Source organism: Biomphalaria glabrata, chromosome 16 (genome assembly GCF_947242115.1).
Source record: "Biomphalaria glabrata chromosome 16, xgBioGlab47.1, whole genome shotgun sequence".
Classification (NCBI taxonomy): Eukaryota; Metazoa; Mollusca; class Gastropoda; family Planorbidae; genus Biomphalaria; species Biomphalaria glabrata.
The window spans coordinates 279,498-304,309 of NC_074726.1; the positions used below are offsets into that span (position 1 = coordinate 279,498).

A 24,812-nucleotide genomic window follows, 5' to 3' on the forward strand; every position below is an offset into this window, starting at 1 on the left:
AGCAGTGCGTGCGTAAACGAAACAACCCAAAATTGGCGACTTTAGTCGGCGCCTTCGACATTGAGATCACGCTCTAGTTGTCCAGAAGGGCGTCGGCGCCGTAGGCGCCATTATCCCATTGGTGGTTAAAAAGGCTTTTTTCTAACTACCAGGCCTGGACGTGGGGCTCTTTACCCCTGTTCTGTCTGAGGGCTCCCAACGGTAGACGGCCATATCGATTGACTGGGCCAGACCGGACCGTGACGTGTAGGCTACACAGCACCGTTCCTGGGCCCCACTCGCTACAAGTGGCTGAGAGCAATGCTAACTGAGGGGAGCTTGTCTCATATTCCTATACTAATACTGTAACCGCCACTGTTCCGTACAAGGACCGCCACTCCAGCTAACGGGACACTGATGACGGCCCCCTTGTGGAACGGCGTGACGGACTTTTTGGACTGGGTTCCGGGCGTTTTTTCCATCCCAACCCCCGAGTGAGAGAAAAAAACAAAACAAAAGCTCACCCAGGGAAGCCCGGCCGGGCCTGGTTCGCTACACGTAAGCTACTTAGACTATCTAGTTTCCACCACTAGACGTTTCCTCCGGAGGGCCACGCTGAGGCGACGTGTAGCTGGAATTTCCTCCGGCTAGTTGACTACCAGTAGCGGCGTATCCCGGCCACTCTAGTTGTCAAATGGTTAAATATTGACTCTATAGCTTGCCATGTTTGTGTTTCAGACGTCAATAAGATAAACTTCTTGCAGAAGTAATCTTTTTTTGTAATTCGTATTTATAATTTTAAGTTCTCACTTTCTGGTTTTCGCTTTAAATGCTCTAAATTTTAAATTATCTCGAATTATGTAATTTGAGATCGATCTAAGTAAGAAGGAATACTAATAAAACAAATATTGATCAATAGTCTAGGCCAGGCCCTAGACTGTGCTGACATAGTTTGAACGTAGAATTTGTGTACGCTATTAACTTACCCACATTTTAACATGTTCAGATGATTCGTTTAAAAATGTTTTTTCATTGAAAAAGTCATTGTGATAGATAAATTTAGATACAGGAATTTAAGTTTGTAATGAACATATTGGTTTTCAGAATACGCACATAGATTACTTTGAGTGATCTTGCTCCTCGTCAGCAATGCAAATTACCTGGAACAAAAAGGTCTTTCAGAAGTACTGGATACACTATCTGGACAAGAATAGGAACATAAAAAAAGGCAAAATATGAAAATACTTTTTAAAAAGCTTTTCTATGGTATGGGGAAGAACTCCACATTCGCAACTATAAATTTCAATATTGTAAAAGGAAAGTTTCCCTTTCAGACCTTGCGATCTATGGGGCTGATGATGTTAAGGTCATCTGTTTCTATGGCCAACACTTAACGAGCAGGGTGTCATGAGGCCAGCACAATGACCAACCGCCTTTACTTTCCCAAATTAAGTCAGGTCACCATTAGATTTGGGTGGACCGAAATTCAAAATCCCAGTCTTCACCAAGATTTCAAATACTCCCCCCCCCCCCCAACCACATTTTTTTGTACAAAGCTTATATCAACTCTGTCTGTTTGGTCAAAAAGTTTTGTAGTTTTTTTGTTCAAAAAGTATTTTTTTATGTGTTCTTGTTCATATATTAATTTTTAAGATGGGAATTTTAAGTCACTGTCCACTGAAGGAAAACCTAGATCAAAGTCAGCGCTATTGTGTCTCTAGTGCAGTGTTTCCCAAACACTTCGCACGTTCTGAGTATTTAGCGAAACTTTTCGCTTATTTGTTTTTGTGTGTGTTTATATTGTTACGATCTTCTCTATCAGGCCTTCTGCAAACACTGCCAACAACACAACACATCTAAAACAACTTGACTACAAGAGCTTCAATAAACAAAGTGGCGGTTTAATGACAAATTACATCAACAACAGCCAATGAACACAATTGGCTACACTAACAGAAATGCTTTTTCTTCACAACAGAACTGCCTAACTAATCCCTACAAGTCTCTCTAGCTCGTACAGCTACATCTTCGAGGACTCTCAAGGTACTGCACAGTTTTTCTCTTGCTGTCCTGGACTCAACTGTCCTTTCTTTACACCAATGTTTCTCAAACTGTGTGCCGCGGCACATTAATGTGCCGCCGAAGATTTGCAGGTGTGCCGCGGGAGTTTTTAGAACGCCACACGTGCAGCGTTACACAGGTCTGCCTACTATTAAATTTTGATTTTACGTTGCGATGACATCTCCACTTGCAATGACCAGTAGTAGTAGTGGATCTTTCCATTATGACGGAAAGGGGTGTTAGCTATTCAGGCTATGGAATTGTCCACTATACATATATTATTATAATGAATAAAATGTTGGCCGCCTTAGCAGACGCACAGCAGTTCTCGAATTGGTAACGATAATAATAAGCGATGTGTTTCAAGTAAATTGGTTAGGTGTATGCTAATAATAACAAATTAATAATAAGCCTTATTCATTGTTATCCATGGAGAAATACGTTAGCAAGAATGAAACTGCGAAAGCGTTAAATGAAAAGCAAGGAACCAAACGAAGGTACAAAGAAGATTACACCAGATATGGTTTCATATCTTCTGAACCATTGCCATTCTGTCTGATCTGCAATGCAACTCTGTCGAATGAGACGCTTGTTTCAAGCAAATTGAAGAGACACTTGGAAACTAAATATCCAGCTGTAAAAGCGCAACCGAAGAAATACTTTTGAAAACATCAGGGCTCAACAAAATAAACAAGCTAAGACACTTACGAACTACCTAAAGCTGCCAGAAAAGGGATTGATTTCAAGTTGGATTTTCTATTCATGACGAGATCTGGTGGTTAATGTGACGTTTCTCTCTGATTTATTTGACAAATTAAATTCAAGGACCATCGGAAACCATCATCACTGCATCCTCAAACTGAATCATTTGGTGAAAAATTGTCTTTGTGACAAAGTAAGATCTCGAAAGGAGTCTTCGACTGCTTTCCTACTTACAATGAATGTGCTTCAACTAAAGAAATCACCCCCGAAATTCTGGACACTTTGACACACTTGCAGTCAGCATTGTGGCATTAATTTTCAACACTTGGAAGTAATGAGAATGGATGGGTCAGTTATCCATTTGGAAACAATGAAGCTACAAATTTGACAACTGAAGAAGCAGAGAAGCTCATTGATTTAAAGCAACGATGCCGTTCTTAAGTCAAGTTTTGCAGAGAAAAGCCTGGATGTGTTTTAGATTTCAATCAACAAGTTATATCCTGCAATCAGTTTATAAAAGCAATCAAAATAATTCTTCCATTTGCATCTTCATGGTTTTGTGAGTTTGGATTTTGAGCACTGACTGAAATCAAGTCTAAGAAAAGAGAGAGACTTCTTACAATAGACGATGAAATGTGAGTTTGTTTGTCGACTCTGGAGCCTCGATTAGATCACATTTGCTCTCAAAAACATGCACACCCTTAACATTAAATATATTACTTAAAAACAGGTAATATATTTTTTTCTTTTTATTATAAAACAACTGTTGCTCTTCGTGATGTGCCGCGAAACTTTTGTAGTTCTTTTTACTGTGCCGCCAAACAAAAAAGTTTGAGAAACACTGCTTTAATAACACACTCTTACATAACACGCACAACAATAGGAGGTTTCTTACCAAGGGGAATAACTCTACACACAAACACATACACATCAACACAATGTCAACATCTCTATTTTTTTCTTTCTCTTTTTGTGTTTCTCTTCCTCTCTCTCTCGTCGTTTGGTATGCTTTGATTCTAGTATCCTCCCTTTGTTTCTACAAAACTGTATTAAAAAAAAAATTGAAGATAGCATTAGGGGCACGAATATTTGTAGGCCTACAATGGGCTGAAGGTGACTAAAGATTCTCTCTTTAGGCACTGGAAAACATTGAAAAAAAAATAACAAAAACATAAAAATAACATTTTTAAAAAGCACCAAAAAAAAAAACAAAAAAAAAAAACAATGTTACAAAGACATTTAAAAAAAAAAACAAACTAAAAAACAAACAAAAAAAAAAAACGGACAGAAGCGAGGCTCACTACCCGATGTTCGCCTATCCGCTTCCACTAACATTTCTACCTAGGCGCCACCTTAAGGCCAGGGGGATCTGGAATTAACTCGGTGTCATTGAACCAGCTGTCTCTGCACCATTTGTCGTGGCGCCTTTATTGACCTCAACCTATCCCTTGGTTTGTTAGCCCGTTGGGGCACCACTCATGATCGGTCAAGCGTCTTCCTCCTTCCCTGTCTATCCTTTCAGAGACAAGCCCCTCCCATTCTTTTATGTTTGTTTTCTAATCGCTTTCTCTGTCTGCCTCTTCTTTTTCCTGGTATTGTTCTCTGAATGAAGGACTTTGCAAGTACTGAGGACATAATGGTATTGCCATAATATATTTTTTAACAGTGGTCAGCAGGCCTTCATTAACCTATTATAATGTCTTGAATTACTTTCCTACGCTCTTGCGCGCGCTCCATTGGCTTCCCGTGAAAGCGAGAATCGATTACAAGGTCGCCACACTTTGTCATCAGTGTATATATAACAATGAGATGCCCTTGTACCTTAGCGAACTGATTACTCCATATGTCCCCCAGAGAGCCCTGCGCTCAATGGACTCACCGCTTTTAGTAGTGTCACGTTTCTCCCTCAAAAGCTACGGTCTGCGTGCTTTTTCAGTTCACGGCCTACATTTTGTTTGTTAACAGCGCTTTATAAATAAAATTATTATTATTATTATTATTTCCGACCCAGTGCAGTCTTGCCAATGTTGACACTATTTTGACGAGAAACTCGTGCGCTAATGGACACACGCGATGGCTGTGTTGAAGCACGGAGATACTTTTGGGCTGTATGACACGTTGCGGGATTGACTGCAGACACTTGGTACTAGATTGACACGTGATATGACGTAATTATTTTCCTTTTTGAAGTAACGTTTGTAATATGTAAGATAATTTTTATCGACCCAATCAAATGAAAATTGTTTGTCTAGAACTGACCATCTCAAGTAACTACTGTAACAATAACAATATAGATGCACGATATAGATACACATACGAATACAAGTGTACAAATACACATTTTTTCCCCCAAAACTATCATTTTTGAGTGTTTCTCCTGCCCTTAAAGTGGCCAAGTAGACCCAGTTGCGAACTGCATATTTTGCCACAAAAAAGCAGGTTCTCTGGGGTCTAAGTTCTTTTTTTTTTTTTGCGTCGACTGCGCCTGTCTTATCTGATGAATTACAGACGTTACTTCAAAAGAAAATATAATTACGGCCTGTGAGAATACAGTTATGCTAGTTAATTAGTGATTTAGTATTTGCTAAGTCATAGCTTTTCCTGGCTGATTCAGACAACCCATTCCATGCTCTAGTAACACTATTGAAAAGGAGCACTAGTACACATTTGTCCTAGCATATGGAACAAGTAATGTGTTTTACCCATCTGTCTTTCTGAGTATTTTATTATGTTCTGTTTTCAGACAAGATAATTTTTATAGACCCAATCAAATGAAAATTGTTTGTCTAGGACTGACCACCTCAAGTAACTACTGTAACCATAATAATATAGATGCAAATACGAATAATATTCGCACACGGAACACATACATACTTACAACCAGCGCTCTATAAGTTAGACTTCTATGTACGTCTCGATGACGTCAGATGACCTTTCGTGTTCCTTTTGTTGTTTTTTTTACATTTTTATCATCGCTGACATATATATAGAACACTAAGGCTTTTTACATACGAATGACAAAACAGTTCATAACGATACAGTACACACACACACACACACAAGCTGACCTATTCTATGGCTGTGCAGCTGGATGAGTCAACCTTGCTTGGTATTGGTAATGTTGCATTAATTTTTTTTGGTCGCATGGACATATGGTCATTTTATTAGGATCAAGCTTCACTCCCCCCTATATTATTTTCGAGCTCTGCCAAGCGCATTAAATTAGATCCATTGATTTCTATTTCCAAAAGACTTTTAGGCTAAAATGTCTGTAAAAGCTAAGAAACTTTTAAAAGGTAGATTTAATTGAAAAAAAATTATTTTGGGTAAGGACGATTTTGGTAACAGGAATTTCTATTGGCACAGATAAAGGCAAACAATTGAAGACAAGACCTCACTAAATGTAGCAGGCCTATATATAGCTGGATAGTCCATAAATTAATAAAATTAAATTAACCATTTAAAAAATGTTCCACTTAATAAACAAACATGCTCAAGCCAACATATGTGAAACACAAACATACATATGCAATAAATAATATATCACTTTATTATTGTGCATAGTGTGAGCTATGAAACTACGGATGGCTGCCTGGTCGTGGGATATTGTCTAGTGATATGTGGTCTGGAAAATCCCGGGTTCAAACCTTTCCTGACATCCCGTGGGAGTTTTGTTAATCCTCAATATAAAAATTAGGAAAGGTAAGATTTTTAACTGGAACCATGATACACCTTCTTTTATGCAAAGACCGGAGGCCAAGCCGGGACACTCCATATTTCTATTATACCAGCCTTTAAATACAATAAGTTATGTAATCATGAATGCATCAATTCAAGTCTCTATACAGTATCCTGTTCACCAAGGCTAACGAGCCCCATCTGCCTGAAGCTTATTAGTTTGTGCGGTCTATAATAATATTATCAGAGAGTCGACTTCTGTGTCATCTCCATCAAGTTGAATATAAATATTTATTTATTATACTGTAGTAACTCCAGTGGCGGACCGAAAGGGTTAATGTGTGTGCGGCCTACTGATACACACGACTCAGGTCAATCACACAGGTCAACGGGTGTCGATAGACAAGGGACAGTACTGCTAGTTCACGCAAGTATGACATGTGTTGTGGTCATGTGATCAAGAGCCTTAACGGCCGAGATGCACGGTGTGTAACAAGAGACAGTTGAGTCCAGAAGAGCAAGGCATAAGGACTGTGGTACCTTTGGTACCTTCGAAAATGTAGCTGTACGAGCTAGAGAGACTTGTTAAGTTAGGCAGTTCTATTGTGTTAAAGCATTTGAATTTGATGTAGCCAATTGTGTTGAATTGGCTGTTGATGTAATTGTCATTAAACCGCCACTTTGTTACTAGAAGCTCTTGTTGTCAACTTCTTGAGTTAGATGTGCTGAGTTTTGTAGTTAAGTAGTGTTTGCAGAAGGCCTGGTAGAGAAGATCGTAACAATACTTTAAATGACCCGAGTACAATAAATATTTATACTTTAAATGACCAGTACTCATTGCGCTATACATTTAGTATCACACCCATAATTCTTGCACAGTTGATTTTCTACAGTTGAGGGCATGGTATGATACCCCACTAAGAACCAAACCAACTTTCACCGGACTCAAATATATGAGCCACACATGAATTAGACTGGTTGTCAAAGGCTATTTGAGATGTATGCCATTAGGAAGCAGATATAGGTAGTGGATTGCTTATATCCATTACCACTTCCAACAATTACAACTTTGCGGACCTTGAGAATAATTTATTGCTTAACCATGCAATGTGATTCTGACTGAATGAGAGTGGATTTGAATGCCTGGATCATATAATTTCAACTGTACAGATACATAGTCTCATATTATTTTCTTTCATGTGTCAGAGTAGCTCAATGTATACAAATTGTATTTTATTATGACTAAATAGAAATTTTTATAAAGAATTTTTTACTTCATTTTTATAGTGGTAAAAAATATAATTATCTTAAAGTAGTTCAAGACTTTATTTTTGTGATATGAACACAAGATGTTCTAGATAGTGATCAGAGAAGAAAGTTGCTCACTAACATATCTAACATTGTGTAAGCCTACAAACAAACAAACAGGAGAACAAACACAAAGTAATAACTAGAGAACCATTTGTAATGGACATTGTTTTTATTGTTAAATGCTTTACAACTTATCTGTAAGCAAAATTAATCAGAAATTTGACATAAGAGTGCTGCACCTTTGGCTATCCAGTAATCTTGTGTGTTGCTTGAAGGAAGGTGGACAGTTACAACAAAGTTAGTAGAATGTCCTGCCAAAGAAACAAGGAAAGCAAAGTCAAAACAGTGGAGTACAAATATTTGGATGGCTGCCTGGTCGTTCGGATTTATCGATGGTCGAGGGTTCAAATCCTGCCCGCTCCCATCCCCTGTCATCCTGCGGGAGGTTTGGACTATAAAGTAAACTATCTTCAACTCTGAAGGAACATCCGAAACATGTAAAACATTTTAAACAAAACATTTTTTTTTTATTTATAGATCATACTATACACCTAGGGTGCAGCAGCTAAAAAAAACTTTTATTTTTTAATTTTCTCTAAAAATGTGAATATAATAGACCAGGGCAGAGGCTCCTAACATCATTGCATAAAGAATATTACTGCCTATTATTATAAAACTACATCTATAGGGTTATTAACTTGTATGAAATCAAAGCCTGAAGCTATAATCTTGGTTAGAAGATCTTGTCATCCACAAAGAAGCCCCTCACCTGGCAGCTGCTAGTTCCAAAGGAATGACAAAAAAAAAAAAAAAAGGATATATAATATTATAAAGACTCTATCCAGGATTTCTGCCAACACAACATAACCAACTTAAAGAACTTCACAACTCAGGCTCCAAATAATGTAACACTTTAATGTCTAATAAATACACAGCCAATACTGAATACTGAACAATAACTGTACTGCAGTCTAAGCCTCTGTACAGCTGTACCAAACTCTACAGGCCTTTCCACCTCATCCTGGATTTAACTGTTTCCTATTGCCTTCACAATGAATTGTGAGACCCTCAATCATGAATCATCTAGATTGACACCTTTGTTCTTTATATAGGGTTCTCAAAGACCTTCTAGAAAGTGATTGATGATCATAAGACTATCATCATGAATTACATATATATAGTATTCAGAATACAGATCATTCCTGAAGTGTCATCCCTCATCACAGTAGACCACTCACTGAGTTCTGGCCTGTGCTATCAGTGTCAGCTGATTGCACGCACAATTACCCCTACATGAATCAATAATAACAATATTCTAAAACACAAAAACACCCCTAGATGTCAGCCAATCTGTTTTGTATGCTGCAATCTTACACAAATAAAACACTTTTTAAATCTACTTAATATTAAAAACCAATCTATTGAATGGTCAAAGGTAATCTTAGAAATGTCAATGTGAACACATTTCGTCATTAACCCTAATAAATTATTGCCTATTTTAGCCTTTTATTATTATATATAAATATAACTTTATGCTTATTATTTAAAATCAGAAAAAAAAAAGTGTAAAATAAAATTAATTATGATGAAATAAGAACATAAAAAAATAGACATTAAATGCCAGCAATTAAAAAAAAATGCTAAAGCAGGCACTGAAGCCTGATCATAATTTTAAATTCAGTAATTTCTACTACTAAATGGTTGATTTTTTTTTAAAGTTTCTTATTTTTTGTTTTAGCATTTTGTTAACATCATTTCTCAAAATAGTGCATCTCTTGTTTCAGTCAACATATAGGAAAGAATAGAAAACATGTCTAGCTTTCTATAAAGTACAGTAGGTCCAATCCATACTACATCAAAGAAAGCTTCTACTCAAACAAACAAAGAAACCAGATAAGCCTACTATACCAGTATTGAAATACATAATTTGATTGGACAACCTGAAGTCATTTTCTGGGCAAACATGTCATCGGCCATTGTATAGAAGTAATGGCATATTGCTATTAGAAATACGCTCAGCTCATAATCATAACATAGGAGGCACGGTGGATGACTGGGGTCCAGGGTTCGAAACCTGGTGAAGACAGATTTTAATTTTTTGGGATCTTCTGGTGCCTCTGAGTCCACCCAGCTCTAATGGGTACCTGACATTTGTTGGGGAAAAGTAAAGGCGGTTGGTTGTTGTGCTGGCCACATGACACCCATAGGCCACAGAAACAGATGACCTTTACATTATCTGCCCTATAGACCACAAGGTCTGAAAGATGAACTTTACCTTACTTTATAATCATAACATATACACTTTTTCAGTTCCCTTGAATGTATCCCAAACAGTGGCATCAAATAGATCTATACCTAACTATTGTCAGACAATCACAAAAACTATGTGCTGAGCTGAGATCTGGACATATATTAAAACTAAGCTGTAAAGAAAATGGACAGCTTCAGGAAACCAATCATGTTAAACCAATGGATGTACTAAAGCTAAAAAAAAAAACAGAAAGCAAACAGGAACTTATCAAAAACCTCAATTACAATCTTTACACTGGAAAACCACTAGAAAGATCACATGCACTCTATATACTGTGACTAGCACAGCCAAAATGCAAACACCATTATTGATTTGATGAAACCAATGAATAAATCTGAAATGCAAACACCATTATTGATTTGATGAAACCAATGAATAAATCTGAGAGTTCCTGAAACACCAACAACACGGCTAGAAGCCTTATAGTAATACTATGACATCTTATATCTCTCTCTGATGCAGGTCTATTCAACACACAGAGACTGAAGACAAAAATATGTCTGCATTAGAGATTTGCTATTGACTGATGCTTGCACCCTGAATGCCTCAAATGAAGCAGAACTTATCCTTGTACACATTTTGGCTTCACAAACACAGTAGGCATGGAACCAGAAATACTATGACCATAAACTGCCTGATGTCAGGTCATTGATCGATAGGTTGAGCAGTATGCACTTTGGATTGTCATCAACCTAGTCCTGAGTTCAAAGCCTGCCATGTAGGAGGAATGAGCTAAGAGGTAACAATCTCCATTTCTAAAGGAACATCCAAAATGTAGAAAACAAAGAGTCAACATGCAATAATTTGTCCAGTTGGGGAGCACTGTAACAATATATGCTAATATAGATGATTAAACAAACTTTTTGTTACACATGCTAGTGCAGCATTTGGTAGACTTCAAGAACAAGGAGGGCCAAGGCGAGGACTCAGCATCAACAAAGCTGAAAGTCCACAGTTCTTCCCTCACTTTTATAAGCCATGGTCTCTATAGTCTTGACACATTCAATAGCTGAACTCTTTTTTGATCTGTGCCTCCTAAGAAAAATTTCACATGTAATAGTAAGATCCTATACATCTCAAATAAACAGTGTCCATACTTTAAAAAAAAAAGTCCAAACTCTGCTGGGCTGGGTATGTAGTAGGCATGACTTTAGTCCATTTCCTAAATGAATTTTTGAATGAATAGCTGTGCAAATGAGGATGTTCTCAACACAGAAATGATTGAGACATTCAGGAATCCTCTTCATATTCACAGAAAGACTAATTGTACCAGCTACAGAAAGACTAATTGTACTAGCTACAGAAAGACTAATTGTACTAGCTACAGAAAGACTAATTGTACTAGCTACAGAAAGACTAATTGTACTAGCTACAGAAAGACTAATTGTACTAGCTACAGAAAGACTAATTGTACTAGCTACAGAAAGACTAATTGTACTAGCTACAGAAAGACTAATTGTACTAGCTACAGAAAGACTAATTGTACTAGCTACAGAAAGACTAATTGTACTAGCTACAGAAAGACTAATTGTACTAGCTACAGAAAGACTAATTGTACTAGCTACAGAAAGACTAATTGTACTAGCTACAGAAACGATTGAACAAAAAAATCTATCTTGATATTTAACCAATCTTGTTATGAACAGGAAAAAATGTTGTATATCTATATACAGAGTAAATCAGTGAGAGATGTACAAAGAAGAAACAAGTGAGAGCTAGATCTTAAAATAAACAAGTTAGGTCTTGGAGAAAATAAACCTGTGAGAGCTGTAGCAAGACTTAACCAGACATGCCCATGAAAGCTATGGTAGGAGTTAACAAAAGATAGAAAGTGGATCCATGTGCATGACAGGCAAACTGGATATCATTTAGAAACAAAGAATTAAAGATGACTCAATTTGTATAGAAATAATGAAAGCAGTAATTTCTTTTTTTCTGATTTGTTCCCCTCAATATGACTATCAAAACAGAAAGTTGTTTCTTTTTTTTTATATTATGGTCAATTGATGGAGGTCATAAATAGTCCTACATGTTTCAAACTGCATAGTTCTTTTTACACTTTTATTAAGGTTAGCTTGAGGCCAGTGTCTTATGAAGAAAGCACAGATCTGAGCAACATTTTTTAGAACTATTCTACTTGGGTCTGTGTCGCTGGTTCAGATTTTCATCTTCCAGGGAATGCATTTCTAAATTACATTGTCCTATGTAGTTGAGTTAATTTTATTTTTTTTTCTTCAGGCTGAATTTTTTGTAGTGTGTATAACAGTCATGTTCACATAAATTGTGATGAGACTAGGACACTCTTGGTTTCATTTCTGTCATCACTTTCTCTAAGTCTAACAATATTTGTTTGCATTATTTTGGATCTTCCATTTTGTCAGTCATTTTTTTTATAGTTGAAACATGTTTTCAAACTTGCTTTTTGAACTTCAACGAGCACTGAGAGATGACTTCACTTCAGTCAGTAGAAGACAAGACAAATTCTATTCAGTCAGTAGAAGACAGATGGCTTCTATTCAGTCAGTAGAAGTTAGATGGCTTCTATTCAGTCAGTAGAAGACAGATGACTTCTATTCAGTCAGTAAAAGTTAGATGGCTTCTATTCAGTCAGTAGAAGTTAGATGGCTTCTATTCAGTCAGTAGAAGACAGATGACTTCTATTCAGTCAGTAGAAGTTAGATGGCTTCTATTCAGTCAGTAGAAGTAAGATGACTTCTATTCAGTTAATAGAAGACAGATGGCTTCTATTCAGTGAGTAGAATACAGATGGCTTCTATTCAGTGAGTAGAAGTTATATGGCTTCTATTCAGTCAGTAGAAGTAAGATGACTTCAGTCAGTAGAAAACAGATGACTTTTATTCAGTCAGTAGAAGACAGATGGCTTCTATTCAGTCAGTAGAAGTTAGATGGCTTCTATTCAGTCAGTAGAAGACAGATGACTTCTATTCAGTCAGTAAAAGTTAGATGGCTTCTATTCAGTCAGTAGAAGATAGATGACTTCTATTCAGTCAGTAGAAGACAGATGACTTCTATTCAGTCAGTAGAAGACAGATGACTTCTATTCAGTCAGTAGAAGACAGATGGCTTCTATTCAGACAGTAGAAAGGAGGAAGGAGTTACAGTTAAATATTGAATACAATGAAAAAGTAGATATTAACTAAAATACATTTTGTTTGTTATATCCATTACAAGACACACACTGCAATACATGTCAAGTTTGTGGCTTTACAGGCTATTAGTTTGCCCCATGTTGTACTATCTAAGAGTATTTAAGTATTGGTTCATTTAGCTAGATGATATGTAGCTGAATGAAAGTTGTATACAATATTAATAAGATCGTGTTGCAAACATTAATGCCAATGTGGCCTTTTTTTATGAGCTCTTACTTTGCCTGCATCTGGCCTTTCAATTGGTCACCAACAGTCATGTGATCCCAGTCCCAGGCAAAACCATCCATATAGAGTCCATGTACAAGCACTCCATCATCAGGAACATCCAACTGAAAATAGATAGGATTGAAATATAAGTTTACTAGATATGCTGTTTTTTTTTTAAATTAAACATGTTTGGGAAACATTTAAGTAAAGTAAAAGTTTCCCCCTTTCCGACCATGTTTTCTACACGGGCAGACGATGTTAAGGTCATCTGTTTCTAAGCCAACGGTTAACGAGCAGGGTGTTATGTGGCCAGCACAACAACCAACAGCCTTTACTTTCCCCAGAGTTGGGTGTACCCAGGGGCGCCCTAAATATCCTGAAATTCAAGATCCCAGCCTTCACTGACATTCGAACTCTGGCCCTCAGGTTCGGATGCCAAGCCCTTAACCATTTGACCACCACACCCCCTGGGAAGCATTTAGGTTCCTCATTATGTTATGATAAAATTAAACTCTGACAGAGGACGAGGAGGAGAAAACAACAAAAGTTTAATTAAATTTCTCTAATTTTTTTTTTAATTCCTATATTTCCATATTAAGTCTGATCATTTGTTAGTGTTTTTAATTTTGAAGTTCTATATTTTAATTTTGAAGTTCTATATTTTGATTTCGTAAACTGATTTAACCATTGTTTTAAAAATAAATATTGATTTATTAGAGAAATAATTTGATTTTAACTAAGAGTTTACATTTTGATCCATAGGTATTGTTTCGCCCTTTTTAACTGTACTCAACTGCTCCATAACTAGTGCTTCTTCTCTAGAATATGGCAGGAGAATGAACTTGAATGAGAGATGATCAATAGGCTGGTTGTACTTTCTAGCAAAATTTAGAAGAGTTCCAGTCAAGAAACCTGTAAATAAATAGAAGATATAGTCTTCAATAAGTTTTGAATTTCTTTTTTTTACTGTTTTAAAAAAAAATGTTTGCCAACTAAATACTACAAGTGGAATCTTTTACACATTTTTCTTCTACTTCCCATTCTTAAACCAAATTGAAAATGAGCACAATTATTGATTGTTGATGACAACACATGAATCAATCACAAAATTAAGCAAATAGTTAATTACCAGACAGCAGGCTTATTGTGAACAAGACAGCAGTAGGTCTATTACAAAGGCAGAAGAATACATAATTTGAGATCTAAAGGAAATCTACAGAGGACAGAAGTTAACTGGCTGCCTGGTCGTGCGGTTTGCGTGCTGGACTGTCGTTCAGATTTATCGATGATCCAGGGTTCAAACCCTGCCCGCTCCCATCCCCCGTCGTCCTGCGGGAGGTTTGGACTAGGAAGTAATTATCTTCAACTCTGAAGGAACATCCAAAACATGTAAAACATTTTACAATCAAAACAAACTACTGAAAGAGAACCTAAACGGATCACAGCAATGTCTACAACAATTATGTCTGCATTGGGTGTGGCAAAATATGTAGGTCACAGCTAGGACAGCCCAGCCGAGTGAAATACTGCACTCCTCCTTGAGACTCAAATACAAGCCTTCTCATTATTAGTCCTAAATGTACTAAGCTAAGTGAGATAAGCCTTGTGTAGAGAATAAGGCGACACATCTTTTTTAAGACTGTAAAACCTTCTATTTTTTATCAGTACTTGATCAGCTCAGTGACTAGTACGCCTTTCATCCTAGATACTTGAGACCTCCATTTCAAATACAGAATCAAGCAACTTTCTTACTTTAAAAAAAAAAAAATTGGTTTTGAAAGGGCAGCACCAAAACTTTCTCCCAGATTCAACCCCTTCCCCAACAGAAACTTATTGGACCATAGTGCACTGAGCAAGCTATTAGCATTAAAGTGGCAATAAACAAAAACAACTAATTAAAGTATTTCCAATTGCACAAGTTTATTATTATTAGTCTAGCTCTGTTAAAAATTAATTAGATTATTGATTCAAAATAAGTAATGCTATTAGTTTTTTAAAAGTACTTTTTATATTTCCCTTGTTCCTGACATGGTTTTGACACTTTAGCTTTGTAACAGCAATCATCTGCAGTTGCCTTAAATCAAGGTGATCATAAATGGGAAGATCAAAACTCATCCTTTAATATAGGGCAATAAAGTCATACCCAATCATGTTACGTTACAGCTTAAGAAACATAATACTCCGAAAAAACAGGTAGCACAGTAATTTATTTTCAAACACATTTTCATGATGTTTATAGGACACATAAAACTTTGTGAAAAGATATTGTAAGTATCTGACATTTAGATCTACAACTTCCCAACAAAATTACAAACCTTGTGGAAAGAAGAAGCCAGACAACCAAAAAGACTTAGGAGGTCCATTATTGATCCAATTGTCAATAAAACAACACCTCATTATCAGGTCTTTAACCCAAGATGCTAAAGACTTTAACGAAGGATAAGCGTTTCTGGCCCATAATTCTGGGACCTGAAAATGTGTATCAAATATACTAAAGTGCTTCTAAACATATTGTTAAAACTATTTGATTATTACTGTTACATAAAACACATTAGTGATTTGGAAAACTCTGGATAAGTTTAAACCATTAGTAAGCACAGTTGATTTAAGATATTCCATAATTTATTTTCATTGAAGTTCTATTTTTCTTTTTTGTTATAATATGTGAGATGTGTGGCTGAGTAACAAGAATTCCGTGGCAACCCATCGAGAGGAAGAGGGGGGGGGGGGCTGATTTTTATTCCAAACGTGTTTGCTGAGTGCCTGAAGGCAACCCATTGTCTCCCCCTGATCCACAAAAGGAATTGGACTATAATTCAAGAAACTTGCTATAAAGCAAGAAACTTGTGCTTTACAAACAGAAAGAAATAACCCTAACCAAATTAAAAATCTATTGAAGTTGAGTAAGTCATATAATTTACACAACAATGATTTTGTTAGAAAAAACATAATAAATGGAAAGTTGATCCATACATGTGTCAGGTTGTATTTTAAAGCCTTGCCTTATCTGTCCTGGCCCCCTGACACAGTTTATCAATTATGTCAAACAAGAAACACCACTACATCAATTCATATATTGACTTGATGAATGTTTAATGTTATGATACATTGAATGAAGAGTGAGGACTAGAAACTCAAAATACCTAAATAAATGAAAAGCTACCAGTGTCTTGGAATTCCCATATTGACATAATAAATCAAAAAAAAGACTATAGTTTATCATAAATGTTTGCAAATCAGACAGTAATATCACAACAAAATTCTATTTCACCTTAAACCACTATGCAAAATTGCATCTTAATTTGGGGGATCCTTCAACATGTGATAGATAAAGAATCTAAAAGATGTCATATAGAGCTATGAGGCATATCACAAATGGATACTTACATTAAACTAAATTAGCACCTTAGGATATCACTAAACATTTAGAGGAATTCCAAGACAAAACACTAGAAAACAAAGTAGTAGTAATACCTAAAACACTAAATTATAGCTTGCAAGTACAATAACATTATCTAATATAATACTCAAGAGACAAAAGGCTAAAGACACATTTCTTATTCCATATGCTAGAACAAATTAATATAAATAATCTTTCTTTCCAAGAACAATTTGAGAATGAAAAGGGTTGCTTGAATCAGCAAGGAAAAGAAAAACAATGAGTTAAAAGAATTTTAAGCTCTGTTTCACATGAGCCAGGGGGTAACAGGATGAATTCAGGTTGGACATTATTATCTTCTTTTTGAACTAAATTAGTGTAAGAGAAGCTGACTTTAAGTTGAAGCTTCCAATAAAATGTGTGAAGTTTTTTGGGAAAAATAAGACTAAAATTTAACAGATAGATCTATGTTCATTCTAAATGTAAACAATAAATTACTTACATGGTTATTTAAAAAAGCATTGTATACATTCTCCAATTCCTCACTCATCACTACGAAACCTTTGATGGCTTTTTTCAGTTGTTCTAATGATGTCTAAAGGAGTAAAAATAAATTAAAAAAAACTTGACCAAATTATCTCTTAAAATGAAGCTCTGACTTACTATCATTTCACCATTATCACGAGAATTCCAACAGTTATTGCTGGGTATTTTCTATTCTGGTATCCATTGAATAACAGTTTTTTTGCTGTTTTGTTGAGTTTTGTAAGTGCTGTTCTGAGGTTTTTAATACAAGAGGAATCAGAGTTTTGCAAGCTTTGGAGGGTTGTTTTCGCATCAGTTAGAAAGACAATCTGACTGTGTGGGGAACTTGGATGATTTGCTAGCATGGTAGCAGCTAGTGCTAGTGCTTCCCTTTCTGCTCTGTGACTGTCAGAGAGCTCTCCAGTTGCAATGGATTTTTCTAGTTTTCCTCCATCTGGCCATTCGATGAGTATTCCAGCTCCTCCATTTGTGGTGGCTTTATGGGATGAGCCGTCCCTGTAAACTCTGATCCACTGATTGCTAGGATAATTGGTTTGTAGAAAACAGTTCACTATTTCCTTGAGCTCTGTTGGTCTGTAGTCAGATTTTCTTTTTATGTTTTCAATATGGTGCCTTATAGTAGGAAGAGGGCTTTCGTCCCAGGGTGGAGATTCATTATAGTGTATCGAGGATTCCAGAGTAATTTTTTCAAGTTGTTGAATGCATTGAAAGCCTAGAAAATTGAATGGAGCTACCAACTTGCTTTTACAAGAAACGGCCAGTTAAGAATTTTTGATTTCACTACATGAGATATTGAGGGCACGGTGGCTGAGTGGTTAAGTGCTTGGATTTGTGATTTTTAGGACGCCCCTGAGTCCACCAAATTCTAATTTTAATTTAATTCTAATTTTAATTCTAATCCAAATTCTGACTTTAGTTGGGGAAAGAAAAGGCGGTAGGTCATTGTGCTGGCCACATGATACCCTGCTCGTTAACCTTGGCCAGCAAAATAGATGACCAATCTGCCATAAAGATTGCAAAGTCTGAAAGGGGAACTTATTCTGTGTCTAAATCATATCATAAGCAATCTTCTTGCAATTCGCCTCGTGAACTATTCGTTAAATAAATCTAGACTTCAGATTTTGTTTACATTAAACCTTTTATAATATCATTAAGGTCTTTGTATACAATACTATAAAACATACTCATTAATTATTCTATATTTATATCTTATTAACATGTACCTTGATTATTATAAGCAGCTTATTGAATCTTTCAGTTTCTTGCATCAATACTATGGCGTCAGGCTAGTGAATAAAGAAACAATATTTTGCAATCAATTTGTCAATTACTACTAAGCATATCTAATATTATTGAAAAAACAACAACATGGTTTTTGATATTTTAAAAAATATTGTATGCACTATTATGTTGTTTTTCTTTAAATAAGAAGCTTTTAATAATGTAGTAGTTTTCACATTCAGCAATCTATTATGTTAGGTATTATTGCATGCTAAGAGAGCAATCTATTATGTTAGGTATTATTGCATGCCAAGAGAGCAATCTATTGTTAGGTATTATTGCATGCCAAGAGAGCATTCTATTATGTTAGGTATTATTGCATGCCAAGAGAGCATTCTATTATGTTAGGTATTATTGCATGCCAAGAGAGCATTCTATTATGTTAGGTATTATTGCATGCTAAGAGAGCAATCTATTATGTTAGGTATTATTGCATGCCAAGAGAGCATTCTATTATGTTAGGTATTATTGCATGCTAAGAGAGCAATCTACTGTTAGGTATTATTGCATGCTAAGAGAGCAATCTACTGTTAGGTATTATTGCATGCTAAGAGAGCAATCTACTGTTAGGTATTATTGCATGCTAAGAGAGCAATCTACTGTTAGGTATTATTGCATGCTAAGAGAGCAATCTACTGTTAGGTATTATTGCATGCCAAGAGAGCAATCTACTGTTAGGTATTATTGCATGCTAAGAGAGCAATCTACTGTTAGGTATTATTGCATGCTAAGAGAGCAATCTATTATGTTAGGTATTATTGCATGCTAAGAGAGCAATCTATTATGTTAGGTATTATTGCATGCTAAGAGAGCAATCTATTATGTTAGGTATTATTGCATGCTAAGAGAGCAATCTACTGTTAGGTATTATTACATGCTAAGAGAGCAATCTACTGTTAGGTATTATTACATGCTAAGAGAGCAATCTACTGTTAGGTATTATTGCATGCTAAGAGAGCAATCTACTGTTAGGTATTATTGCATGCCAAGAGAGCAATCTATTATATTAGGTATTGCATGATAAAAACTAAGACACTACTATATAAAGCTAAACAATAAAGCATCACAAGAACTAAAAGACTATCATGTAATACTAGGAACTATGGAACGATAGGATCACTAACAATATTAGAAACAGAAAGGCCTACTAAGAATTAAAAGGATGGCCTAGGATAAAGGAATATGGAAATCCATTGCTGGTGGCCCATACTTCAATAGGGGTGATGGACTGTAAGTAAAGTAAGTACTAAGAATTAAAAGGATGGCCTAGGATAAAGGAATATGGAAATCCATTGCTGGTGGCCCATACTTCAATAGGGGTGATGGACTGTAAGTAAAGTAAGTACTAAGAATTAAAAACTACCATTTTTACTTGGAACTAATAATATTAGTACGTACTGTAAACATATTGGGATTCGCTCTTTCAATATCCAGTTTGTCAATCAATCGATCCAGGACAGCCTCAGCAAGTTCATAAGTAATATCATCATTTGACATCCCACCATCAGCTGCTACGATTCTCGGTTGAACATCAAGTATTGTAGCTAGATAAAAATTTGTTTTACTCCTTTAGTTCTGCATGAACAAAAATTTTTGTCTTAAATTCCAAACAACCCACCCTTTTTTTGTTGATTTATTTGAATGAGAAGAATCAATTGATTTATTAGTGCTGCTAACAAAACAGTAAGCTCAAGGTAATAGGTGAGCAAAACAGATATATAAAGCAAGAGTTTCGAACTGGTTTGAATATTCTTCTTGAACATTATCAAATGTGGTTCTCCTGAGATCAACAAAAAGCAAGTTCTAAACGACCCACAATCTGAATCTTTTTAGAGAGAAAAGTGGCAAAGGAGTCTGTCCATAGAGCATAAGACTCACTGATAGCTACAATGTTGTAAGCTATAATAAAGCAGTGTAAAAAAGATTATATGCCAATTTATTATATGACAATGAATCATATTCTTAACTAAAGTATTTCAAAACAAAACCAGTGTAAGTGTATATAGCAGTAAATTGCGACTGTTTTTGTTTCTACACTAGCATTAGCAAAACAAACACAGTCTTACCAAGTAAAGCATTGGTTCCATTCAACTGAAAGGCTATGTTTGCATTCTCATGGAGCCCAAACATTTCTGGCTCATCTATAAGTGGTAGAGATTCAATGTAAGCCTTGACAGTAGCCAATGTCTTGACAAGAGGTGGATAGTAAATACCTTCAAAAATAGATTAAATTTACAAAATTACCTTCCATGGCCCATTGTATTTAATACAAAACAATAACTTTTTTTCTCAAAGACATTCTTTCTTATGAGGCTGATGACTTTTGGTAAGCAATTACTTTGCTATTAATTACTCATGAATACTACATTTTAAACAAAAGAACAATTCCCTCTCCCCCATACCTGAAATAAATCAAGGTTAAGCGCATGTATAAATCTAGTCAGAATATATAAAATTCTAGATAGGTAATACAGATGCAGACATGGCAATATTTTAAAAAAGGGTAGCCTAGACTAGACTACTGGATCTAGATATTAATACAAGTAATCAAAGTTTCAAAGATGTCAAATGTTCTTGAAAAAGTTGAATGTATTTATTGAACTCTTTGACCTCCAGACAAAATTTAATTGTAAGAAATTTATATTTTGAAAAATTATAATGGTCAAACAAGTTTCAAGTGCGGCCAATTAGCTAGTTATTCTTTTCCCAAAGTTATACTTAAACTGTTAAATTTGTTAGAGCTATTTTTGAGATCTGTGTCCATCCAAGTTTGTTTTTTTTTTTTTAACCCTTTTGCCAGCTGATAAAAGGAATAGTAAAATAAACAATGTATCACGAGCTAAAAAGTTCCTCACCCTGACAGACTAACTAAAACAGTCTTAATCAAATCTACTTTCACTATGTTAAATCTTTGCTCAAGTTGCATAGGATTCTGAAGTCAGATTAGAATGGATTTAATCTAATTTGTTATATCAATTTTGATTAGGCTCATACTTCAATTCTGTAACTGGTTATAATTTATGTATGTTTTTTGTTTGCATATTTTTGAAAAGGAATTTTTGCTTTGATCACTCCATGCAACTATTTTAAAGTGCATGTTACACCCCTCTCTATGACATTGATCTTAATAGCAATACAAACTTTTGGATCAGTTGTCAACACTTCTAAACCCTGCAGCTTCTCTACAATCAATAGAGATCTAAATAATGTTGATGTGCCATAAGCTATTGACTATACCAGCATCTTAATCTTTTACAAATTATTAGTAGAACATTATACAAACTTACTGATGAGAAATCAATTTTGAATATTTGTATTTTACATCAAAATATGTTGATCAGTGTTAAGGACAATGTGTGTATGTGTGTGTGTACTGAATGAAGTAATACTTGTACGAAGACGAAGATGCTACTTTCAAAGGTTAGATCACAGATATGGTGTATAAAAAGAAAAAAAAGGAAACAGATCCTCAATTTATTTTAGTCCTAGTTTGAAACCTGCTAATAAACATCAACATCTGCCGCAAATAAATGAATAGGACTTCCTTTATAATGTACTTTATATTGAACATACAATTACCTGATTCCGAGTATTTATATTTTGGTTTTAAGGTTTCAGGTCTGAAAAAAAACTTTAAAATTGTCCTTAGACATCTTTGATCTTGGGCATCTGTGACTCAACCACCATAGGTAATCTGTGGTGATAAAAGAAGTTTTAAATCATTCAACTAATTGTGTATTATACTGTACAAAAAAATAATCATTCATAAATGTTAACCTAAAATTTGAAAATTAACGAATATAGATTAATGTATGAAGTCTTTTATGGATGTATGTAGTTTGAAAATTGTGGTGGTATTTTATTTTAAAATGCACAATTGCATTTTAAGAAATGTGATAATAATTAAATGTGAGCCATCTGTGGTCTGATGACAAAATGATACTTTTCTCTCTTGACTCAATTTAGCCCACTTCTGTTACTCCTTTAATTCAGCTTGGTCTCAAAGCCTGATATTGCATGTCTAGCTGCTGAGCAAAATCCATATAGAATATATGATATAATGTGCACTGTTTTGTCATTTTCGCTCCACATGAAGTGGGCATACGTGTCTGGTCAATTCCAATTACAAAATTATTAAATAAGTTGTCTCAAACTATTACAATAATTTCCTTTAAATTTTTTCTTTTTAATTACATGTTTATAACAAAGTCATGAAAAGTCAAGAGATAAATATTTTTGGCTTAGTGTTTTAGAAAGAAACTAAAATATTTATATCTCATGAGCAAATGACAATACACACAATACTCTACCTCTCCTGTTATATAGATCAGTGTCTCCCAAGGGATGTAACCATCTTTACAAAACATTTCCATGTTGAGCAATGCACACTCTCTATCACTATCACTAAAAGCGTACTAAAATAAAAATAGATACGACTTATTTATAAGAAAAACTGTATACATACATTTTGTTTTCTAAAAAGATAATATTTTGAAATGAATTACTTTAGAAAAGTGAAGAAATGATCATCCAGAGAGGACTAGTGACATTCAGAAACCCTATATAAAGAAAAAGAGAGAGTTGCAGAGTCAAGACGGTCTAGCACAGTGGAGTCCAGTACAAGATCAGAACAGTACAACAGTTATTCAATTAGAAATTTTGTGTTGCCAATAGTACACTATTTGGCATGTAATACATCAGACTCAATAAAGTACACTATTTGGTATGTAATACATCAGACTTAATAAAGTACACTATTTGGCATGTAATACATCAGACTCAATAAAGTACACTATTTGGCATGTAATACATCAGACTCAATAAAGTACACTATTTGGCATGTAATACATTAGACTCAATAAAGTATCACCCTATTGAGAATCTGAGTTGCCACATTCTCGCAATTGGTGGTAGCTGTTTTGATTTCAATCAAGAAACAAAGGAGAGAGACACAACAATATCATTATTGTTAACTGTGTTAAGTTCATTATGATTTATTAGTTGTTTAATTAACAGGTCCATATTGCTGCATGTTTTGATGCTGAACATTTTCTTTTTTAAAAAATAAAAGAAATATTTATACTTTATATGTGTGTTTGTTATATTTTTGTGTGTGTTGAGCATTTTTTTTTTTTATATTCATGAGCCACCAATTTTAGAACTTGCATTGCCAGGATGGTCTGTACTGAACAAAAACACAATTTTCTTCCCTAATTGCATTTTCTATTTTAAATTGAACAAATCTAGTCTACCATATATCACAGTAGCTACTCCCATAATACAGCCTCTCATTACTTTCAAACATTGATTATCTCTTTATCTCTTTCTGTTTTTTTTTTCTACACAGCACAGGGAATACATTTTTCTAATACATAACTTCCTTTGCCAGTTGATTAATGTCTGCCAGGAATCTTTTATCCAAATAAGATTTAATAACAATATTATATAAGTAATCATCCAGCTTCAATTAATTCTGACTCTATACTGGTATAGTCTTTCACAATTGTTATAAGGAAAGGTCAAAAAATGTATTTTCAATATACCAGGTAGATGAATTTTCTCGAAAAAAAAAAGGTTGTTAGACAATTATAAATGTTTAACAAAATGTCCTAGTAACCTAGAGAAAAGATTTATTTTTGAATATCCAGCACTAAATGAAATTTAATAATCTTAACACAGTCAGATGCCCCATGCCTAATTAGCATTAAGTAAGGCCAACTCTCGTCAAATTATTATTTTATATCAGCTTCATGTCATAATTAATTTAATGGGACAAGCCTTAATAAACAAGTTGATTCTTTTGGAATAAAAACAAACATTAAGTTCTAATAATAACAATAGAAACACTAAAAAAACAACATAATTCCTAAGCTTTTTCTTTATAGCCTCACTGTTTTTTTTTCCAGCTATTTTTTAACATAAATAACTTTTGATTTTTTAGATAACTTCATGACACATGTTGCTGAGATTGCTTTTCTATTCCTTTTCATTGTTCAGATTGTAAGGTTTTCTTTGCTGGAGGTGGTAATGGCAATAAGCACTATACTACTACTGGAATGACATGGGAGCAAATGAAGAAAGCTGCTCAGAACCGAGTTTGGTGGAGAGGTGTGGTTGTGGCCCTATGCTCCCCTGGGAGTGCACAGGATTAAGTCAAATAAGTCGTCAACTACAGCATTCATTTTCG

The 24,812-nt window shown here is 35.0% G+C and overlaps 1 pseudogene; it reads right to left on the bottom strand.

The window, feature by feature from the left end:
• Positions 1–11,856: 11,856 nt before the first annotated feature.
• Positions 11,857–24,812, bottom strand: part of LOC129923406 (dynein axonemal heavy chain 6-like) — a 79,254-nt pseudogene continuing 66,298 nt past the window's right edge.